The sequence below is a fragment of the Rhipicephalus microplus genome, chromosome X (genome assembly GCF_043290135.1).
Source record: "Rhipicephalus microplus isolate Deutch F79 chromosome X, USDA_Rmic, whole genome shotgun sequence".
NCBI classification, from domain to species: Eukaryota; Metazoa; Arthropoda; class Arachnida; order Ixodida; family Ixodidae; genus Rhipicephalus; species Rhipicephalus microplus.
This window is the reverse complement of record NC_134710.1, coordinates 407,937,448-407,943,383: the sequence shown is the minus strand read 5'-3', so window position 1 is coordinate 407,943,383 and position 5,936 is coordinate 407,937,448. Positions and strand designations below refer to the sequence as shown.

At 44.0% G+C, this 5,936-nt stretch overlaps 2 non-coding genes across 2 annotated transcripts; both read right to left on the bottom strand.

Moving 5' to 3' along the window:
• Positions 1-5,040: 5,040 nt before the first annotated feature.
• TRNAT-CGU (transfer RNA threonine (anticodon CGU)) lies at positions 5,041-5,113 on the bottom strand. The gene has a single exon. It is a non-coding gene; the product is annotated as a tRNA-Thr (tRNA).
• A 390-nt stretch (positions 5,114-5,503) lies between these two features.
• On the bottom strand, positions 5,504-5,576 carry TRNAT-CGU (transfer RNA threonine (anticodon CGU)). Its single transcript has one exon. It is a non-coding gene; the product is annotated as a tRNA-Thr (tRNA).
• Between the last annotated feature and the right edge of the window lie 360 nt (positions 5,577-5,936).

Sequence of the window (5,936 nt, the reverse complement as noted above, 5' to 3'; positions counted from 1 at the left end):
CCACTGAGCTACCACAGCGGCCTTCCCTCCATCCACTTTTTTGGGGTTGTATGTGAATTTAGAAGTAGGAGTAACAGTCAGCGCGTCTATAAGCCAAACGACGAGTGTTAAAACACTTATGCGCATGTTTGGCGTCACGTAGCACGTGAACTTATTATGAGCGGGCAGCTGAATAACTGTCCCTCTTATACAACTAAACACACCAAGTCTTCAAGTACGAGACCCTCGTTCAATGAAATAAGGGAAAGAAGTGTATACCTAAGGGCTCGTTCGATTCGTAGGTTCGATTCCTGCTCACGGCTGGTTATTTTTTCATCCGCTTTTCTTTCTTCCTATTTACATTCCATTTATTCTAATAACTTCCCCTGTATATTCCTTGGCACTGCTGTCTGTTAGATCTCATTAATATTGTGTTGAAACACGAAAAAACGAGCCCTTAGGTATACACTTCTTTCTCTTATATATATATTAATATATATATGAAATGAGTGTCTTCTGTGAATCCAGTGATATATAATATAGAAAGTGGCTTGAGCGGACAAACGTACGAAAACTTTTATTACTCCTACGTTTCGGCCGCGGCTCGGCCTTCGTCCCTGACGAAGGCCGGACCCCGGCCGAAACGTAGCAGTCATAAAAGTTTTCGTACGTTTGTCCACTCAAGCTAATTTCTCTCTCTCTCTCTCTCTCTCCCATTATATATATATATATATATATATATATATATATAGGGGAAAGAATTGTATACCTAAGGGCTCGTTTTTCCGTGTTTTAACACAATATTAATGAGATATAACAGACAGTAATGCCAAGGAATGTACAGGGGAAGTTATTAGAACAAATGGAATGTAAATAAGAAGAAAGAAGAAAGACAAGTGGATGAAAAAATTACCAACTGTGAGCAGGAGTCGAACCTACGACCTTCGAATTACGCGTTCGATGCTCTAACCACTGAGCTATCACAGCGGTTTTTTTTTTTTTTTTTTATTTATTGCCTGGCATGGACATTGTACAGGGCAATCATTGCACACACATATATTACAATACAAAGAAAAGGAAAAAAAAAACAAGCATTGCCATCAGTCCCATTTGTACTGATGTTGTCCTCTTAAAAATACTTAAGGTTTGCCAGGGGTTCAAACCTTGACAACCATTCTGGCTCGATATCCTCTATTTTGCTACACTCAATGAATGCAGACATGCTTTGCCTGAAATAAATTACTGCTGGTTTTGCGTCCGGGTCGAAATGGTATCCGGCCATTCGTGCACGCCATATACAGTGGAGACCGGTCAACATCACTACATCGAATGGGACCCCATCATCATTTGTTACTGCGAGGTACCTTATTCCGTGTGGGTCTAGTGGAAAATCCTTCTTTATTGTCCTCTGTAATATGTCCCAAAAATGTACCCCTTCCCAACAATGCAAAAAAACATGGTCTATTGTTTCTGGTTTCTTACATATCAAGCAGTGTGACCCCCATAGTGTAAAAAAACCCCGTTCCTCTGTGAAAGTCTTTACTGATAGTGTTCCTGTGTGTAACTTGAAGAAAAAAGTTTTCACCCCTGTAGGTACCTGCATGTTTCTCACCCGCTTCAGTACGTTTTGTCCCGGTCTTCCACTGTATATGGCCCTGTACAATGGTACTGGCAAAACCATAGCACATACATCTCTGTACAATTCTTTTCTTCTAACACATGCTAGATAATCTATCGAAAAGCGTACAGATAAAAAACGTACACTGTCTACCACTTCCTTGAGATACCCACGCAACGTCACGGGCCGGCTATCCGTAGTAACAACAAAATCTGGTAAGGCACTGCCTAACCTGAGCTGGCATACCGTACGTAAAAACGGATCCCTGACGTCACGGAAAAACAAAAATCTATTTACTACTTGTCTCACAAATAGGTGCGCCAAACCAAGACCTCCGTCCTTCACGCGCCTGAACAGGTTGGTCCGTCTGCACCTTTCCCATTTCGAGCCCCATATAAAAACTGCGAACACTCTGTGCAGCCTTTGCACGTTGATCCTTGAACAATGTAACACCTGCATCACATACCACAGTTTAGCGATAAAAAACATGTTGCACACAGTAGCCCTAGCGAAAACAGACAGGTTCATGCCTTTCCACCTGTCTGCTTTTTCCTTCGTCTCTTTTGTTTGACGCGACCAATACTCCTCGCTGCCGTTATAACATTCCAGGGGAACACCGAGGTACCTTGTCGGTGTTTCCGTCCAGTGCACATTCGCAAAAAGGTCCGGCTTTGAAGGCCACCTTCCGTGCCAAAGCCCAAGAGATTTCGCCCAGTTTACGCGGCTTCCTGTGACGCTACAAAAATGTTTCACAACACTTATCGTTTCCTCTACACTTTCTTTGTTCGTACAACACACCGCAATGTCGTCTGCATATGCCAGCAGCTTAACTTCCACTGCCGCCAAGCTGAAGCCACGAATTTTTTCATTTTCATTTATCGCTAAGCACATCGCTTCGATGTAAATACAAAACAAAAGTGGACTGAGGGGGCAGCCCTGACGCACAGAACGCATTACGTGAATGGGGGCCCCCAAAGACTTGTTAACAATTAAACGTGTTGTGCAGTTCTGGTACGCCAAGGCCACTCCCTCCTTGATGATGGAACCGACATTAATATGATCTAAGATGACAAACAAAATATCATGCGCAACACAATCAAAAGCTTTCTCCAGGTCTATCTGGAGCACAGCAACGCCAAGTGAATCTTCGTCACAACACTCTAGCACACACCGCATCTTGTGAATGTTTGAGCTAATGGTTCTGCCTTTGATTCCACAAGTTTGGTGCTCTCCAACAATTTCTTTAATGACACCTTGAAGTCGCGCTGCCAGAACCTTCATAAAAATCTTGTAGTCGACATTGGTCAGCGATATGGGCCTATACGATGTCACCAGTTTAAGTTTTTCCCCTTCGTCCGTTTTAGGAATTAATATCGTATGCGCTTTGCTGAAGGAGGGCGGCAGAGTTTTCCGTTCGTACGCCTCATTGAACAGCTCAGCTAACCCCGGGGACAGTTCTATTCTAAACGTCTTATACCATGCTGCGGTTAGGCCATCGGGTCCCGGTGACTTTCCGGGGTTCAGATGACCAATCGCGCGTTCCACTTCACCTTCCGTTATTCTGCCTTCTAAAAGCTTTTTTGTGTCGTCACTAAGCCGCGGCAAGCGCTTGAGAAACTCTTCTTTAAAACCATGTACATTCGCTTTTCGAATTGCAAAAAGTGACTGATAATACGCAACAAAGGCCCGTTCGATGCTTTCATTGTCGCTCGCGAGAGTCCCGTTGCAATAGACCTTATCGATGTGGTTTCGGCGTCCTTGCGCTTTTTCGAGACCAAGCGCCCTTTTTGTGGGCGTCTCACCCGCGGCAAGATCATTTGCGCGCGCGCGAACCCAGGCGCCTCGATAACGCTCTCTGTCATGCAGTTCTAATTTTTCCTTGACACTGCGCACCTCGTCTTTGCAAGTCCCAGGCTCCCGACTTTCTAGGGCTATCAGCTGCTGCAGTGTTTTCTTAAGACTTCTTTCTTTTATTTGCGCTTCAAATTTTAGCGTGCTCGATCTGTCAAGCGCTTTCATTTTCACCTTCTGCTTTAAACACTCCCATTTCTCTGCTACTGTTTCCGTTTTTTCCATAAGCACTTCATTAATGGTCTCGTGCACTGCTTCTAAAAATGGTTCATCTTTTAGTAACAATGCGTTCAGTTTCCATAAATCCCAGTTGAAAACCTTACGCTGTTTCTTCATGCCTATGCGACACACAACCAAACAGTGATCTGAAAACGACACTGGCTCAACCGAAAAATCGTGACACATAGGCAATACATCTAGGGATAGGTATATGCGGTCTAAACGTGCATGGCTATTGCCATGAAATCGCGTGTAGATCACTTCGCGATTTGCTGCCACACATTCATACACGTCTTCCAAGTCATTTTCGGTTATTAATTTGCCTAGCACGTCACTGCTTTTGTCACGAACGCCAGTGCTATTGACTCTATCGCGAGCCCTTAAAACACAGTTAAAATCACCTAACAAAACCACCCTCTTATCACACTTTGTCCACTGAAACAGGTTAGAAAAAAACTGAGCACGCTCTTCTACACTATTCGGTGCGTATACGCATATAACTCTGAATTCAGTGGCACCATAAACAAAGTCACAATAAACAATTCTGCCCGACTGACATGAAAAAACACTTTGCACAAGAAGGCTTTGCAATTTTTTTACAAAAAGAACACAACCCGCGGACGTTCCTATCGAGTGGCTTACGACCGCGTAGTATCGGTCAGTGAAACGGCGCACCATGCTCCCGGTCTCCTCCTCTCCGTCTACCTTAGTTTCCTGGACGGCTAGGACGTCTATGTCTTGGTCTGTGAGCAACCGATAGAGCTGACTTTGCCTACGCCTAGCCGCCAACCCTCTGACGTTAAGCGTAGCTATACTGAATGGCGGAGTTAATTCCATAGTGACTTGTTCGCTAAAGGAGTAGGCCCGGAGCATGGCGCTTACCCTTCACGACCAGCCCTCGGCTAGCCGCCTCCAGGACCATCCTGCTTCCCAGCGCTGTTTTCTTTTGCCTTGTCCTCCAGTCTCCGGTGAGCTATCACAGCGGTCCTCCCTCCATCCACTTTTTTGGGGTTTATCTGTGAATTTAGAAGTAGGAGCGACAGTCAGCGCCATCTATAAGCCAAACAACGAGTGTGAAAACACTCTTATGCGCATGTTTGGCGTCACGTAGCACGTGAACTTATTATGAGCGGGCAGCTGAATAATTGTCCCTCTTATACAACCTAAACACACCAAGTCTGCCAGTACGAGACCCTCGTTCAATGAAATAGGGGAAAGAATTGTATACCTAAGGGCTCGTTTTTCCGTGTTTTAACACAATATTAATGAGATATAACAGACAGTAATGCCAAGGAATGTACAGGGGAAGTTATTAGAACAAATGGAATGTAAATAAGAAGAAAGAAGAAAGAAAAGTGGATGAAAAAATTACCAACTGTGAGCAGGAATCGAACCTACGACCTTCGAATTACGCGTTCGATGCTCTAACCACTGAGCTATCACAGCGGTCCTCCCTCCATCCACTTTTTTGGGGTTTATCTGTGAATTTAGAAGTAGGAGCGACAGTCAGCGCCATCTATAAGCCAAACAACGAGTGTGAAAACACTCTTATGCGCATGTTTGGCGTCACGTAGCACGTGAACTTATTATGAGCGGGCAGCTGATTAATTGTCCCTCTTATACAACCTAAACACACCAAGTCTGCCAGTACGAGACCCTCGTTCAATGAAATAGGGGAAAGAATTGTATACCTAAGGGCTCGTTTTTCCGTGTTTTAACACAATATTAATGAGATATAACAGACAGTAATGCCAAGGAATGTACAGGGGAAGTTATTAGAACAAATGGAATGTAAATAAGAAGAAAGAAGAAAGAAAAGTGGATGAAAAAATTACCAACTGTGAGCAGGAATCGAACCTACGACCTTCGAATTACGCGTTCGATGCTCTAACCACTGAGCTATCACAGCGGTCCTCCCTCCATCCACTTTTTTGGGGTTTATCTGTGAATTTAGAAGTAGGAGCGACAGTCAGCGCCATCTATAAGCCAAACAACGAGTGTGAAAACACTCTTATGCGCATGTTTGGCGTCACGTAGCACGTGAACTTATTATGAGCGGGCAGCTGATTAATTGTCCCTCTTATACAACCTAAACACACCAAGTCTGCCAGTACGAGACCCTCGTTCAATGAAATAGGGGAAAGAATTGTATACCTAAGGGCTCGTTTTTCCGTGTTTTAACACAATATTAATGAGATATAACAGACAGTAATGCCAAGGAATGTACAGGGGAAGGTATTAGAACAAATGGAATGTAAATAAGAAGAAA